Source organism: Parambassis ranga, chromosome 2, assembly GCF_900634625.1.
Source record: "Parambassis ranga chromosome 2, fParRan2.1, whole genome shotgun sequence".
Classification (NCBI taxonomy): Eukaryota; Metazoa; Chordata; class Actinopteri; family Ambassidae; genus Parambassis; species Parambassis ranga.
This window is the reverse complement of record NC_041023.1, coordinates 27,850,444-27,868,957: the sequence shown is the minus strand read 5'-3', so window position 1 is coordinate 27,868,957 and position 18,514 is coordinate 27,850,444. Positions and strand designations below refer to the sequence as shown.

Sequence of the window (18,514 nt, the reverse complement as noted above, 5' to 3'; positions counted from 1 at the left end):
TCACCCGAAGGATAAAACTCGCATGGAGAAACACAGCAATGTGATATATGCAGTCCAGTGCAGTGAGGAATGTCCTGATCTGTACATTGGAGAAACTAAACAACCACTCCACAGAAGAATGGCTCAGCACAGGAGAGCCATCTCCTCAGGACAAGACTCAGCTGATCACCTCCACCTCAAAGAGAAAGGACACTCCTTTGAGGACAACAATGTTCGCATCCTAGACAGAGAGGAAAGATGGTTTGAAAGAGGAGTCATGGAACCCACCTATGTTAAGCTGAAAAAACCTTCCCTTAACAGAGGTGGTGGTCTCAGACGTCATCTTTCTACCACATACAATGCAGTGCTTCCATCCATTCCCAGGAAGTTTCACTCCAAGTCACATGCTCACAGCAAGAACAAAGGGCTGCCTACCAGTCCCCCTCCGGCAGTCTCATAGTCGTTAGCCAGTCGTTAGACACACCTGGCACAGTCAGCCAGATCATCACAGGTAATCATGGAACCAGGACAAGGACAAGACTCAGCTGTTCACCTCCACCTCAAAGAGAAAGGACACTCCTTTGAGGACAACAATGTTCACAGCCAGATCATCACAGGTAATTATGGAAACATTTAGTTTGTAAGTTTTACCCAGACCCACCCACTGAGGTCTGCAACCACATATAAACCATGTTTCCCTACCAAACAGTTAGAACTGATGGAGCTGTTTGGATGAGAAGCGAAAGGTCTTCAAGAAAACTCTGCAAGTCCAGACGCCTTGCTTCAATCTTCTCTACGTATGTCCATGAAAGCTGTTGCTGACCTGGATGACTAAGAATCTTCATCAAACCAAATCTGTATAGGAGGAACTGCAGCCTTGTAGAATACAACCTAAATAAAAACTGGTCGAGCTAGCAGGGAGTCGAACCTAGAATCTTCTGATCCGTAGTCAGACGCGATATCCATTGCGCCACTAGCCCCCATGAGACTGTATAATAACAGCTGTTGCACGGCAGCACCACACCATATAATTCCTCTTTTACAATATCTGCAAATAGTTTTGTGATGTGCAGTCACCAGTAATTACTTTCCATGGAACCTCTAGAACTCATAGCAGTACAGAGATGCAGGTGACATCTACAGCAGTGATCATGCAGTGGTTTTTATTCTGCATTGTGATCACAGCAACTCTGTTTTGATTTGAGGTCATGGCAGGCTCAGGTAAACTTGATGGCTTTGCTCAAGCTAGGCTTATTCAAACCCTCAAACCAAAGTTCACTCAAGAGGACACCAGGGACAACAATCTGGCCTTTTGGACTGGACAGTCCATATTGAGAAGGGTAGCAGCCTCAATGTGGAGGTGTAGAGGATCCTACTCACCGGTACTTACTGTTTGATTCCTACCACCCACTGGAACATAAGATGGGAGTCATCAGCACCCTGCAGCACAGAGCACAAACTGTACCTACCAGCTTCAGAGGGGAAGAAGAAGGAGCAACATCACATCAGGAAGACTCTAAAAACATGTGGCTATCCCAACTGGGCACTCATAAAAGCCAAAAAGAAGACCCACCAACAGCAGGAAGAAGGACAACAACCGGCAGAGGAGGAACACTGCGTTCTATATGTGTCAGGAGTATCAGAGAAACTCTGTAGGATCTTCAACAACCATGACATCCCGGCCCATTTCAAACCGATGACAACACTGAGACACAAACTGGTTCACCCGAAGGATAAAACTCGCATGGAGAAACACAGCAATGTGATATATGCAGTCCAGTGCAGTGAGGAATGTCCTGATCTGTACATTGGAGAAACTAAACAACCACTCCACAGAAGAATGGCTCAGCACAGGAGAGCCATCTCCTCAGGACAAGACTCAGCTGATCACCTCCACCTCAAAGAGAAAGGACACTCCTTTGAGGACAACAATGTTCGCATCCTAGACAGAGAGGAAAGATGGTTTGAAAGAGGAGTCATGGAACCCACCTATGTTAAGCTGAAAAAACCTTCCCTTAACAGAGGTGGTGGTCTCAGACGTCATCTTTCTACCACATACAATGCAGTGCTTCCATCCATTCCCAGGAAGTTTCACTCCAAGTCACATGCTCACAGCAAGAACAAAGGGCTGCCTACCAGTCCCCCTCCGGCAGTCTCATAGTCGTTAGCCAGTCGTTAGACACACCTGGCACAGTCAGCCAGATCATCACAGGTAATCATGGAACCAGGACAAGGACAAGACTCAGCTGTTCACCTCCACCTCAAAGAGAAAGGACACTCCTTTGAGGACAACAATGTTCACAGCCAGATCATCACAGGTAATTATGGAAACATTTAGTTTGTAAGTTTTACCCAGACCCACCCACTGAGGTCTGCAACCACATATAAACCATGTTTCCCTACCAAACAGTTAGAACTGATGGAGCTGTTTGGATGAGAAGCGAAAGGTCTTCAAGAAAACTCTGCAAGTCCAGACGCCTTGCTTCAATCTTCTCTACGTATGTCCATGAAAGCTGTTGCTGACCTGGATGACTAAGAATCTTCATCAAACCAAATCTGTATAGGAGGAACTGCAGCCTTGTAGAATACAACCTAAATAAAAACTGGTCGAGCTAGCCAGGAGTCGAACCTAGAATCTTCTGATCCGTAGTCAGACGCGTTATCCATTGCGCCAAGGCTAGCGCCCATGTGTCGATGTTGATGCCACAAATCGCGCCACAAATCGCGCCGAGAGCGCCGGTTCGAATCCCGCTAGGCGCGTTAATATTTTGCACTGAAATTACGCGAAACATATCGGTCGTTGTATGACATTTTACCGAGGTGACGTTATAATTAAAAACAAAGCGAAAGGAGAGTGATGCACACCGTTTGTATGTGACAAATTTCACGTGTCATTTGCTGTAATAGTCCAATTGCACATGCATGCATTGAATGGGATAAATGCAATCTGCTCGCTGTTTAGCTAATATGGAAAGAGCTTGAGAGGAACAGGATTGCATACAATAATTGTATCCTTAGTAACAAGCTGTAATGTGTTAATCTGCATTTTTCTTAACATCCTTTTTTGTATACCGACCTTGTCTGCAATATAAGGCTCATCAATGGCTCCAGACTCTTGATTAACCCCCACAAACCCAAATATATAAGAACAATGGAAAAAAACCTTATTGTTATTACCATTTCAGTAACTTTTTGGGGGGAATATTGCTCACATTGAGCACATGTAAAGGACCAGTAGGAGTTTATTTGCAGTCTTTACTGCTCATAAAGCCTCTTAATATTAGTCTAAATTCATATTTGGATAAACATCATTTTTTATCAAAGTATTTTGTGAAATTAAATGGTATTTACAAACACTGAAATCAGACTGTATTTACAAATCCTGTAAAAACCGAACAAAAGCTTTTGTAATGTTTATAGCCTCATTTAATTGTGATAAAGGCAGATTCACAGTTTTAAGAATCCACACATTCCAGAGGTCAAACAATACTGTCTGGCAGACCTGTTGTTCAATCTACTATCATGCTATGAAGCTGTACATGCCCAACTACCTGAACATTATTATTAACTGAATTACACAGAGGGGGAAACTGATACCAAAAGAATGTGTTTGTTTACACTATATACACACTGATATACACTGCAGCAAAGATGCTGCGCTGGTGGCAGGATGCTGCACTGAAGCAGATGCCGGGCTGGCCTCAAGATTCAGAGAAGAGATGGGGGTCTGTCTCCCCCAAACACCAGCTGCCTTTTAAACCTGGCCATTCTGCTGTATTGGCTGGCAGGGTAAAGCTGTGCAGGTTGTCCCCTGCAGCCATGGTCAAGAGAGCTTCTCTCTGAGGTGTGGATGGCTTTGGAGACTCAATGGCTTGCTGAAGCACCTCGGTCTCCCGAGCCCGACTCTGCTTGTTGTACCTGAAAAAAACAACAACAACAAAACAGTAGTTTTACAGAAGCAATATATTCCACAAATACAGCTGACATGGTTCACATACTTCATGATTTACTCACCGTCATGCCAGCATTGCTGTGTTCACCTCAGGCAGCTGGATGGTGGTCTCAGCCATCACACAGGCTTTGTTGACAACACACTGGTGTATGCTGATGAAGAGTCTCAGTAATACAGGTCATAATCATAGAGATGATTGAAGCAAGGCAAGGACTTGTAGAGTTTTCTTGAATGGAGTCGAACAGGTCTGGCTGCCCTTGGGACCCCATGAAACACCTGGAAAATTAAGGCAGTGTGAAATATAGCAGTAAAAGATAAGTGTACATGCTAGTTTGAAAAATAATGACCAGATATTACAGTAGCTGTCTTATAATTCACAATTATAAAGCCTGCAGTGAGTGGAGGTGCTGTGGCAGATGTACCAGTGAGTGGAGGAGCATCCAGCAAGGGGACAGTGCCGTCCTCAAACTCCTCTGGCTCCAGCAAAGCGTAGCCTGTCTGGTCATATAGATACTCCACCCCATAAGCTCTCCTGAAAATCATACACACAAACACATCAAATCATATGTCATGTACTAATATATGCACTAAACCTAAATACAAATGAGTTTTTCCAGACATTAGGAAACTGTACCAGTGTATTTCCTTGGTGGTGTGTAGTCCACCAGCTTCAGGATCCATGTCTGTCAGTAAATAGTCCTAAAAGAACAACAATAGAAGAACAAGGAGGAGAAGCATAATGTTTATCAGAACACTAAGAGAGAGTTCCTCACTTTAACACAAAACAATAATTTAATTATAACAACTACATGATCATAGGATATTGAAAACCAATACAGTGATGCTATGACACAGTAATACTACACTACACTGCAGTAATAAAAGTCCATTGAAAGTTACGCTAACTGAAGACAAAGAGAGAGCTAACTAAAGCTAACAATAACAAGAGGCTTGTCTGTAGCTGATTAGCCGAAGCTAACGCTGTAAATGGAAATGTTTGCTAAAACACACTAAATGTAGCGTTCTCCCAGTCAAATGCTTTATAGGTGTAAACAACACAGAGGCCAGTCTATGATCAATTATTCCATCTGAGCCGTCGGTAACTGTGAATTTATCCTAGCCAGTAGAGCACCGGCTAGGTACGTTCATACATACATTGCTACACAAACGTAGCGCTTTACAATCACATACCAGCATGTACACAACGACACTCACTCACCGACACGTCGGAATCTCCGCGACACGTCGGAATCTCCGGTAGAAATTAATCTTGCAGACGGTTACTGGGGTAAATTATCCTGATAGCCGTCCACGGCGACGTAGCTCGGTAAAAGGCAATGACGAAGCCATAGCAACAGCGTCGTGACCGGGCCACATCCGCCTCAAGCAGTGGTCCGAGCTGTGATTGGCCGGCTCGTTGCCAGGGGCGGGGGCTGGCGAATCGTGGTAGAGGGCAGCTCTGTCATTGGTCAATTCGTGGTCAATTCGTGGTAGCACTCGGCCTCGTGGTTGGCCGTCGGCGGAGGTAGGCGGGAGCTGGCGAATCGTGGTAGAGGGCGGCTCCGTCATTGGTCAATTCGTGGTAGATTCGTGGTAGCACTCGGCCTCGCGATTGGCTGTAGGAGGAGGCGGCTTGCTTGACACACGGGCGGCCGGAGGCGCCACTAGCCCCCATGAGACTGTATAATAACAGCTGTTGCACGGCAGCACCACACCATATAATTCCTCTTTTACAATATCTGCAAATAGTTTTGTGATGTGCAGTCACCAGTAATTACTTTCCATGGAACCTCTAGAACTCATAGCAGTACAGAGATGCAGGTGACATCTACAGCAGTGATCATGCAGTGGTTTTTATTCTGCATTGTGATCACAGCAACTCTGTTTTGATTTGAGGTCATGGCAGGCTCAGGTAAACTTGATGGCTTTGCTCAAGCTAGGCTTATTCAAACCCTCAAACCAAAGTTCACTCAAGAGGACACCAGGGACAACAATCTGGCCTTTTGGACTGGACAGTCCATATTGAGAAGGGTAGCAGCCTCAATGTGGAGGTGTAGAGGATCCTACTCACCGGTACTTACTGTTTGATTCCTACCACCCACTGGAACATAAGATGGGAGGCATCAGCACCCTGCAGCACAGAGCACAAACTGTACCTACCAGCTTCAGAGGGGAAGAAGAAGGAGCAACATCACATCAGGAAGACTCTAAAAACATGTGGCTATCCCAACTGGGCACTTATAAAAGCCAAAAAAGAAGACCCACCAACAGCAGGAAGAAGGACAACAACCGGCAGAGGAGGAACACTGCGTTCTATATGTGTCAGGAGTATCAGAGAAACTCTGTAGGATCTTCAACAACCATGACATCCCGGCCCATTTCAAACCGATGACAACACTGAGACACAAACTGGTTCACCCAAAGGATAAAACTCGCATGGAGAAACACAGCAATGTGATATATGCAGTCCAGTGCAGTGAGGAATGTCCTGATCTGTACATTGGAGAAACTAAACAACCACTCCACAGAAGAATGGCTCAGCACAGGAGAGCCATCTCCTCAGGACAAGACTCAGCTGATCACCTCCACCTCAAAGAGAAAGGACACTCCTTTGAGGACAACAATGTTCGCATCCTAGACAGAGAGGAAAGATGGTTTGAAAGAGGAGTCATGGAACCCACCTATGTTAAGCTGAAAAAACCTTCCCTTAACAGAGGTGGTGGTCTCAGACGTCATCTTTCTACCACATACAATGCAGTGCTTCCATCCATTCCCAGGAAGTTTCACTCCAAGTCACATGCTCACAGCAAGAACAAAGGGCTGCCTACCAGTCCCCCTCCGGCAGTCTCATAGTCGTTAGCCAGTCGTTAGACACACCTGGCACAGTCAGCCAGATCATCACAGGTAATCATGGAACCAGGACAAGGACAAGACTCAGCTGTTCACCTCCACCTCAAAGAGAAAGGACACTCCTTTGAGGACAACAATGTTCACAGCCAGATCATCACAGGTAATTATGGAAACATTTAGTTTGTAAGTTTTACCCAGACCCACCCACTGAGGTCTGCAACCACATATAAACCATGTTTCCCTACCAAACAGTTAGAACTGATGGAGCTGTTTGGATGAGAAGCGAAAGGTCTTCAAGAAAACTCTGCAAGTCCAGACGCCTTGCTTCAATCTTCTCTACGTATGTCCATGAAAGCTGTTGCTGACCTGGATGACTAAGAATCTTCATCAAACCAAATCTGTATAGGAGGAACTGCAGCCTTGTAGAATACAACCTAAATAAAAACTGGTCGAGCTAGCCAGGAGTCGAACCTAGAATCTTCTGATCCGTAGTCAGACGCGTTATCCATTGCGCCAAGGCTAGCGCCCATGTGTCGACGTTGATGCCACAAATCGCGCCACAAATCGCGCCGAGAGCGCCGGTTCGAATCCCGCTAGGCGCGTTAATATTTTGCACTGAAATTACGCGAAACATATCGGTCGTTGTATGACATTTTACCGAGGTGACGTTATAATTAAAAACAAAGCGAAAGGAGAGTGATGCACACCGTTTGTATGTGACAAATTTCACGTGTCATTTGCTGTAATAGTCCAATTGCACATGCATGCATTGAATGGGATAAATGCAATCTGCTCGCTGTTTAGCTAATATGGAAAGAGCTTGAGAGGAACAGGATTGCATACAATAATTGTATCCTTAGTAACAAGCTGTAATGTGTTAATCTGCATTTTTCTTAACATCCTTTTTTGTATACCGACCTTGTCTGCAATATAAGGCTCATCAATGGCTCCAGACTCTTGATTAACCCCCACAAACCCAAATATATAAGAACAATGGAAAAAAACCTTATTGTTATTACCATTTCAGTAACTTTTTGGGGGGAATATTGCTCACATTGAGCACATGTAAAGGACCAGTAGGAGTTTATTTGCAGTCTTTACTGCTCATAAAGCCTCTTAATATTAGTCTAAATTCATATTTGGATAAAAATCATTTTTTATCAAAGTATTTTGTGAAATTAAATGGTATTTACAAACACTGAAATCAGACTGTATTTACAAATCCTGTAAAAACCGAACAAAAGCTTTTGTAATGTTTATAGCCTCATTTAATTGTGATAAAGGCAGATTCACAGTTTTAAGAATCCACACATTCCAGAGGTCAAACAATACTGTCTGGCAGACCTGTTGTTCAATCTACTATCATGCTATGAAGCTGTACATGCCCAACTACCTGAACATTATTATTAACTGAATTACACAGAGGGGGAAACTGATACCAAAAGAATGTGTTTGTTTACACTATATACACACTGATATACACTGCAGCAAAGATGCTGCGCTGGTGGCAGGATGCTGCACTGAAGCAGATGCCGGGCTGGCCTCAAGATTCAGAGAAGAGATGGGGGTCTGTCTCCCCCAAACACCAGCTGCCTTTTAAACCTGGCCATTCTGCTGTATTGGCTGGCAGGGTAAAGCTGTGCAGGTTGTCCCCTGCAGCCATGGTCAAGAGAGCTTCTCTCTGAGGTGTGGATGGCTTTGGAGACTCAATGGCTTGCTGAAGCACCTCGGTCTCCCGAGCCCGACTCTGCTTGTTGTACCTGAAAAAAACAACAACAACAAAACAGTAGTTTTACAGAAGCAATATATTCCACAAATACAGCTGACATGGTTCACATACTTCATGATTTACTCACCGTCATGCCAGCATTGCTGTGTTCACCTCAGGCAGCTGGATGGTGGTCTCAGCCATCACACAGGCTTTGTTGACAACACACTGGTGTATGCTGATGAAGAGTCTCAGTAATACAGGTCATAATCATAGAGATGATTGAAGCAAGGCAAGGACTTGTAGAGTTTTCTTGAATGGAGTCGAACAGGTCTGGCTGCCCTTGGGACCCCATGAAACACCTGGAAAATTAAGGCAGTGTGAAATATAGCAGTAAAAGATAAGTGTACATGCTAGTTTGAAAAATAATGACCAGATATTACAGTAGCTGTCTTATAATTCACAATTATAAAGCCTGCAGTGAGTGGAGGTGCTGTGGCAGATGTACCAGTGAGTGGAGGAGCATCCAGCAAGGGGACAGTGCCGTCCTCAAACTCCTCTGGCTCCAGCAAAGCGTAGCCTGTCTGGTCATATAGATACTCCACCCCATAAGCTCTCCTGAAAATCATACACACAAACACATCAAATCATATGTCATGTACTAATATATGCACTAAACCTAAATACAAATGAGTTTTTCCAGACATTAGGAAACTGTACCAGTGTATTTCCTTGGTGGTGTGTAGTCCACCAGCTTCAGGATCCATGTCTGTCAGTAAATAGTCCTAAAAGAACAACAATAGAAGAACAAGGAGGAGAAGCATAATGTTTATCAGAACACTAAGAGAGAGTTCCTCACTTTAACACAAAACAATAATTTAATTATAACAACTACATGATCATAGGATATTGAAAACCAATACAGTGATGCTATGACACAGTAATACTACACTACACTGCAGTAATAAAAGTCCATTGAAAGTTACGCTAACTGAAGACAAAGAGAGAGCTAACTAAAGCTAACAATAACAAGAGGCTTGTCTGTAGCTGATTAGCCGAAGCTAACGCTGTAAATGGAAATGTTTGCTAAAACACACTAAATGTAGCGTTCTCCCAGTCAAATGCTTTATAGGTGTAAACAACACAGAGGCCAGTCTATGATCAATTATTCCATCTGAGCCGTCGGTAACTGTGAATTTATCCTAGCCAGTAGAGCACCGGCTAGGTACGTTCATACATACATTGCTACACAAACGTAGCGCTTTACAATCACATACCAGCATGTACACAACGACACTCACTCACCGACACGTCGGAATCTCCGCGACACGTCGGAATCTCCGGTAGAAATTAATCTTGCAGACGGTTACTGGGGTAAATTATCCTGATAGCCGTCCACGGCGACGTAGCTCGGTAAAAGGCAATGACGAAGCCATAGCAACAGCGTCGTGACCGGGCCACATCCGCCTCAAGCAGTGGTCCGAGCTGTGATTGGCCGGCTCGTTGCCAGGGGCGGGGGCTGGCGAATCGTGGTAGAGGGCAGCTCTGTCATTGGTCAATTCGTGGTCAATTCGTGGTAGCACTCGGCCTCGTGGTTGGCCGTCGGCGGAGGTAGGCGGGAGCTGGCGAATCGTGGTAGAGGGCGGCTCCGTCATTGGTCAATTCGTGGTAGATTCGTGGTAGCACTCGGCCTCGCGATTGGCTGTAGGAGGAGGCGGCTTGCTCGACACACGGGCGGCCGGAGGCGCCACTAGCCCCCATGAGACTGTATAATAACAGCTGTTGCACGGCAGCACCACACCATATAATTCCTCTTTTACAATATCTGCAAATAGTTTTGTGATGTGCAGTCACCAGTAATTACTTTCCATGGAACCTCTAGAACTCATAGCAGTACAGAGATGCAGGTGACATCTACAGCAGTGATCATGCAGTGGTTTTTATTCTGCATTGTGATCACAGCAACTCTGTTTTGATTTGAGGTCATGGCAGGCTCAGGTAAACTTGATGGCTTTGCTCAAGCTAGGCTTATTCAAACCCTCAAACCAAAGTTCACTCAAGAGGACACCAGGGACAACAATCTGGCCTTTTGGACTGGACAGTCCATATTGAGAAGGGTAGCAGCCTCAATGTGGAGGTGTAGAGGATCCTACTCACCGGTACTTACTGTTTGATTCCTACCACCCACTGGAACATAAGATGGGAGGCATCAGCACCCTGCAGCACAGAGCACAAACTGTACCTACCAGCTTCAGAGGGGAAGAAGAAGGAGCAACATCACATCAGGAAGACTCTAAAAACATGTGGCTATCCCAACTGGGCACTTATAAAAGCCAAAAAAGAAGACCCACCAACAGCAGGAAGAAGGACAACAACCGGCAGAGGAGGAACACTGCGTTCTATATGTGTCAGGAGTATCAGAGAAACTCTGTAGGATCTTCAACAACCATGACATCCCGGCCCATTTCAAACCGATGACAACACTGAGACACAAACTGGTTCACCCAAAGGATAAAACTCGCATGGAGAAACACAGCAATGTGATATATGCAGTCCAGTGCAGTGAGGAATGTCCTGATCTGTACATTGGAGAAACTAAACAACCACTCCACAGAAGAATGGCTCAGCACAGGAGAGCCATCTCCTCAGGACAAGACTCAGCTGATCACCTCCACCTCAAAGAGAAAGGACACTCCTTTGAGGACAACAATGTTCGCATCCTAGACAGAGAGGAAAGATGGTTTGAAAGAGGAGTCATGGAACCCACCTATGTTAAGCTGAAAAAACCTTCCCTTAACAGAGGTGGTGGTCTCAGACGTCATCTTTCTACCACATACAATGCAGTGCTTCCATCCATTCCCAGGAAGTTTCACTCCAAGTCACATGCTCACAGCAAGAACAAAGGGCTGCCTACCAGTCCCCCTCCGGCAGTCTCATAGTCGTTAGCCAGTCGTTAGACACACCTGGCACAGTCAGCCAGATCATCACAGGTAATCATGGAACCAGGACAAGGACAAGACTCAGCTGTTCACCTCCACCTCAAAGAGAAAGGACACTCCTTTGAGGACAACAATGTTCACAGCCAGATCATCACAGGTAATTATGGAAACATTTAGTTTGTAAGTTTTACCCAGACCCACCCACTGAGGTCTGCAACCACATATAAACCATGTTTCCCTACCAAACAGTTAGAACTGATGGAGCTGTTTGGATGAGAAGCGAAAGGTCTTCAAGAAAACTCTGCAAGTCCAGACGCCTTGCTTCAATCTTCTCTACGTATGTCCATGAAAGCTGTTGCTGACCTGGATGACTAAGAATCTTCATCAAACCAAATCTGTATAGGAGGAACTGCAGCCTTGTAGAATACAACCTAAATAAAAACTGGTCGAGGTAGCCAGGAGTCGAACCTAGAATCTTCTGAGCCGTAGTCAGATGCGTTATCCATTGCGCCAAGGCTAGCGCCCATGTGTCGACGTTGATGCCACAAATCGCGCCACAAATCGCGCCACAAATCGCGCCGAGAGCGCCGGTTCGAATCCCGCTAGGTGCGTTAATATTTTGCACTGAAATTACGCGAAACATATCGGTCGTTGTATGACATTTTACCGAGGTGACGTTATAATTAAAAACAAAGCGAAAGGAGAGTGATGCACACCGTTTGTATGTGACAAATTTCACGTGTCATTTGCTGTAATAGTCCAATTGCACATGCATGCATTGAATGGGATAAATGCAATCTGCTCGCTGTTTAGCTAATATGGAAAGAGCTTGAGAGGAACAGGATTGCATACAATAATTGTATCCTTAGTCACAAGCTGTAATGTGTTAATCTGCATTTTTCTTAACATCCTTTTTTGTATACCGACCTTGTCTGCAATATAAGGCTCATCAATGGCTCCAGACTCTTGATTAACCCCCACAAACCCAAATATATAAGAACAATGGAAAAAAACCTTATTGTTATTACCATTTCAGTAACTTTTTGGGGGGAATATTGCTCACATTGAGCACATGTAAAGGACCAGTAGGAGTTTATTTGCAGTCTTTACTGCTCATAAAGCCTCTTAATATTAGTCTAAATTCATATTTGGATAAACATAATTTTTTATCAAAGTATTTTATGGAATTAAATGGTATTTACAAACACTGAAATCAGACTGTATTTACAAATCCTGTAAAAACCGAACAAAAGCTTTTTTTCAGTGTGAAATATAGCAGTAAAAGATAAGTGTACATGCTAGTTTGAAAAATAATGACCAGATATTACAGTAGCTGTCTTATAATTCACAATTATAAAGCCTGCAGTGAGTGGAGGTGCTGTGGCAGATGTACCAGTGAGTGGAGGAGCATCCAGCAAGGGGACAGTGCCGTCCTCAAACTCCTCTGGCTCCAGCAAAGCGTAGCCTGTCTGGTCATATAGATACTCCACCCCATAAGCTCTCCTGAAAATCATACACACAAACACATCAAATCATATGTCATGTACTAATATATGCACTAAACCTAAATACAAATGAGTTTTTCCAGACATTAGGAAACTGTACCAGTGTATTTCCTTGGTGGTGTGTAGTCCACCAGCTTCAGGATCCATGTCTGTCAGTAAATAGTCCTAAAAGAACAACAATAGAAGAACAAGGAGGAGAAGCATAATGTTTATCAGAACACTAAGAGAGAGTTCCTCACTTTAACACAAAACAATAATTTAATTATAACAACTACATGATCATAGGATATTGAAAACCAATACAGTGATGCTATGACACAGTAATACTACACTACACTACAGTAATTAAAGTCCATTGAAAGTTACGCTAACTGAAGACAAAGAGAGAGCTAACTAAAGCTAACAATAACAAGAGGCTTGTCTGTAGCTGATTAGCCGAAGCTAACGCTGTAAATGGAAATGTTTGCTAAAACACACTAAATGTAGCGTTCTCCCAGTCAAATGCTTTATAGGTGTAAACAACACAGAGGCCAGTCTATGATCAATTATTCCATCTGAGCCGTCGGTAACTGTGAATTTACCCTAGCCAGTAGAGCACCGGCTAGGTACGTTCATACATACATTGCTACACAAACGTAGCGCTTTACAATCACATACCAGCATGTACACAACGACACTCACTCACCGACACGTCGGAATCTCCGCGACACGTCGGAATCTCCGGTAGAAATTAATCTTGCAGACGGTTACTGGGGTAAATTATCCTGATAGCCGTCCACGGCGACGTAGCTCGGTAAAAGGCAATGACGAAGCCATAGCAACAGCGTCGTGACCGGGCCACATCCGCCTCAAGCAGTGGTCCGAGCTGTGATTGGCCGGCTCGTTGCCAGGGGCGGGGGCTTGCGAATCGTGGTAGAGGGCAGCTCTGTCATTGGTCAATTCGTGGTCAATTCGTGGTAGCACTCGGCCTCGTGGTTGGCCGTCGGCGGAGGTAGGCGGGAGCTGGCGAATCGTGGTAGAGGGCGGCTCCGTCATTGGTCAATTCGTGGTAGATTCGTGGTAGCACTCGGCCTCGCGATTGGCTGTAGGAGGAGGCGGCTTGCTCGACACACGGGCGGCCGGAGGCGCCACTAGCCCCCATGAGACTGTATAATAACAGCTGTTGCACGGCAGCACCACACCATATAATTCCTCTTTTACAATATCTGCAAATAGTTTTGTGATGTGCAGTCACCAGTAATTACTTTCCATGGAACCTCTAGAACTCATAGCAGTACAGAGATGCAGGTGACATCTACAGCAGTGATCATGCAGTGGTTTTTATTCTGCATTGTGATCACAGCAACTCTGTTTTGATTTGAGGTCATGGCAGGCTCAGGTAAACTTGATGGCTTTGCTCAAGCTAGGCTTATTCAAACCCTCAAACCAAAGTTCACTCAAGAGGACACCAGGGACAACAATCTGGCCTTTTGGACTGGACAGTCCATATTGAGAAGGGTAGCAGCCTCAATGTGGAGGTGTAGAGGATCCTACGCACCGGTACTTACTGTTTGATTCCTACCACCCACTGGAACATAAGATGGGAGTCATCAGCACCCTGCAGCACAGAGCACAAACTGTACCTACCAGCTTCAGAGGGGAAGAAGAAGGAGCAACATCACATCAGGAAGACTCTAAAAACATGTGGCTATCCCAACTGGGCACTCATAAAAGCCAAAAAAGAAGACCCACCAACAGCAGGAAGAAGGACAACAACCGGCAGAGGAGGAACACTGCGTTCTATATGTGTCAGGAGTATCAGAGAAACTCTGTAGGATCTTCAACAACCATGACATCCCGGCCCATTTCAAACCGATGACAACACTGAGACACAAACTGGTTCACCCGAAGGATAAAACTCGCATGGAGAAACACAGCAATGTGATATATGCAGTCCAGTGCAGTGAGGAATGTCCTGATCTGTACATTGGAGAAACTAAACAACCACTCCACAGAAGAATGGCTCAGCACAGGAGAGCCATCTCCTCAGGACAAGACTCAGCTGATCACCTCCACCTCAAAGAGAAAGGACACTCCTTTGAGGACAACAATGTTCGCATCCTAGACAGAGAGGAAAGATGGTTTGAAAGAGGAGTCATGGAACCCACCTATGTTAAGCTGAAAAAACCTTCCCTTAACAGAGGTGGTGGTCTCAGACGTCATCTTTCTACCACATACAATGCAGTGCTTCCATCCATTCCCAGGAAGTTTCACTCCAAGTCACATGCTCACAGCAAGAACAAAGGGCTGCCTACCAGTCCCCCTCCGGCAGTCTCATAGTCGTTAGCCAGTCGTTAGACACACCTGGCACAGTCAGCCAGATCATCACAGGTAATCATGGAACCAGGACAAGGACAAGACTCAGCTGTTCACCTCCACCTCAAAGAGAAAGGACACTCCTTTGAGGACAACAATGTTCACAGCCAGATCATCACAGGTAATTATGGAAACATTTAGTTTGTAAGTTTTACCCAGACCCACCCACTGAGGTCTGCAACCACATATAAACCATGTTTCCCTACCAAACAGTTAGAACTGATGGAGCTGTTTGGATGAGAAGCGAAAGGTCTTCAAGAAAACTCTGCAAGTCCAGACGCCTTGCTTCAATCTTCTCTACGTATGTCCATGAAAGCTGTTGCTGACCTGGATGACTAAGAATCTTCATCAAACCAAATCTGTATAGGAGGAACTGCAGCCTTGTAGAATACAACCTAAATAAAAACTGGTCGAGCTAGCCAGGAGTCGAACCTAGAATCTTCTGATCCGTAGTCAGACGCGTTATCCATTGCGCCACTAGCCCCCATGAGACTGTATAATAACAGCTGTTGCACGGCAGCACCACACCATATAATTCCTCTTTTACAATATCTGCAAATAGTTTTGTGATGTGCAGTCACCAGTAATTACTTTCCATGGAACCTCTAGAACTCATAGCAGTACAGAGATGCAGGTGACATCTACAGCAGTGATCATGCAGTGGTTTTTATTCTGCATTGTGATCACAGCAACTCTGTTTTGATTTGAGGTCATGGCAGGCTCAGGTAAACTTGATGGCTTTGCTCAAGCTAGGCTTATTCAAACCCTCAAACCAAAGTTCACTCAAGAGGACACCAGGGACAACAATCTGGCCTTTTGGACTGGACAGTCCATATTGAGAAGGGTAGCAGCCTCAATGTGGAGGTGTAGAGGATCCTACTCACCGGTACTTACTGTTTGATTCCTACCACCCACTGGAACATAAGATGGGAGTCATCAGCACCCTGCAGCACAGAGCACAAACTGTACCTACCAGCTTCAGAGGGGAAGAAGAAGGAGCAACATCACATCAGGAAGACTCTAAAAACATGTGGCTATCCCAACTGGGCACTCATAAAAGCCAAAAAAGAAGACCCACCAACAGCAGGAAGAAGGACAACAACCGGCAGAGGAGGAACACTGCGTTCTATATGTGTCAGGAGTATCAGAGAAACTCTGTAGGATCTTCAACAACCATGACATCCCGGCCCATTTCAAACCGATGACAACACTGAGACACAAACTGGTTCACCCGAAGGATAAAACTCGCATGGAGAAACACAGCAATGTGATATATGCAGTCCAGTGCAGTGAGGAATGTCCTGATCTGTACATTGGAGAAACTAAACAACCACTCCACAGAAGAATGGCTCAGCACAGGAGAGCCATCTCCTCAGGACAAGACTCAGCTGATCACCTCCACCTCAAAGAGAAAGGACACTCCTTTGAGGACAACAATGTTCGCATCCTAGACAGAGAGGAAAGATGGTTTGAAAGAGGAGTCATGGAACCCACCTATGTTAAGCTGAAAAAACCTTCCCTTAACAGAGGTGGTGGTCTCAGACGTCATCTTTCTACCACATACAATGCAGTGCTTCCATCCATTCCCAGGAAGTTTCACTCCAAGTCACATGCTCACAGCAAGAACAAAGGGCTGCCTACCAGTCCCCCTCCGGCAGTCTCATAGTCGTTAGCCAGTCGTTAGACACACCTGGCACAGTCAGCCAGATCATCACAGGTAATCATGGAACCAGGACAAGGACAAGACTCAGCTGTTCACCTCCACCTCAAAGAGAAAGGACACTCCTTTGAGGACAACAATGTTCACAGCCAGATCATCACAGGTAATTATGGAAACATTTAGTTTGTAAGTTTTACCCAGACCCACCCACTGAGGTCTGCAACCACATATAAACCATGTTTCCCTACCAAACAGTTAGAACTGATGGAGCTGTTTGGATGAGAAGCGAAAGGTCTTCAAGAAAACTCTGCAAGTCCAGACGCCTTGCTTCAATCTTCTCTACGTATGTCCATGAAAGCTGTTGCTGACTGGATGACTAAGAATCTTCATCAAACCAAATCTGTATAGGAGGAACTGCAGCCTTGTAGAATACAACCTAAATAAGAACTGGTCGAGCTAGCCAGGAGTCGAACCTAGAATCTTCTGATCCGTAGTCAGACGCGTTATCCATTGCGCCACTAGCCCCCATGAGACTGTATAATAACAGCTGTTGCACGGCAGCACCACACCATATAATTCCTCTTTTACAATATCTGCAAATAGTTTTGTGATGTGCAGTCACCAGTAATTACTTTCCATGGAACCTCTAGAACTCATAGCAGTACAGAGATGCAGGTGACATCTACAGCAGTGATCATGCAGTGGTTTTTATTCTGCATTGTGATCACAGCAACTCTGTTTTGATTTGAGGTCATGGCAGGCTCAGGTAAACTTGATGGCTTTGCTCAAGCTAGGCTTATTCAAACCCTCAAACCAAAGTTCACTCAAGAGGACACCAGGGACAACAATCTGGCCTTTTGGACTGGACAGTCCATATTGAGAAGGGTAGCAGCCTCAATGTGGAGGTGTAGAGGATCCTACTCACCGGTACTTACTGTTTGATTCCTACCACCCACTGGAACATAAGATGGGAGTCATCAGCACCCTGCAGCACAGAGCACAAACTGTACCTACCAGCTTCAGAGGGGAAGAAGAAGGAGCAACATCACATCAGGAAGACTCTAAAAACATGTGGCTATCCCAACTGGGCACTCATAAAAGCCAAAAAAGAAGACCCACCAACAGCAGGAAGAAGGACAACAACCGGCAGAGGAGGAACACTGCGTTCTATATGTGTCAGGAGTATCAGAGAAACTCTGTAGGATCTTCAACAACCATGACATCCCGGCCCATTTCAAACCGATGACAACACTGAGACACAAACTGGTTCACCCGAAGGATAAAACTCGCATGGAGAAACACAGCAATGTGATATATGCAGTCCAGTGCAGTGAGGAATGTCCTGATCTGTACATTGGAGAAACTAAACAACCACTCCACAGAAGAATGGCTCAGCACAGGAGAGCCATCTCCTCAGGACAAGACTCAGCTGATCACCTCCACCTCAAAGAGAAAGGACACTCCTTTGAGGACAACAATGTTCGCATCCTAGACAGAGAGGAAAGATGGTTTGAAAGAGGAGTCATGGAACCCACCTATGTTAAGCTGAAAAAACCTTCCCTTAAC

General features: G+C 45.1%; 3 non-coding genes across 3 annotated transcripts; all 3 read right to left on the bottom strand.

Moving 5' to 3' along the window:
- Nucleotides 1-886: 886 nt before the first annotated feature.
- On the bottom strand, nt 887-959 carry trnar-acg (transfer RNA arginine (anticodon ACG)). The gene has a single exon. It is a non-coding gene; the product is annotated as a tRNA-Arg (tRNA).
- Nucleotides 960-15,699: 14,740 nt separating this feature from the next.
- Nucleotides 15,700-15,772, bottom strand: trnar-acg (transfer RNA arginine (anticodon ACG)). Its single transcript has one exon. It is a non-coding gene; the product is annotated as a tRNA-Arg (tRNA).
- Nucleotides 15,773-17,400: 1,628 nt separating this feature from the next.
- trnar-acg (transfer RNA arginine (anticodon ACG)) lies at nt 17,401-17,473 on the bottom strand. The gene has a single exon. It is a non-coding gene; the product is annotated as a tRNA-Arg (tRNA).
- Between the last annotated feature and the right edge of the window lie 1,041 nt (nt 17,474-18,514).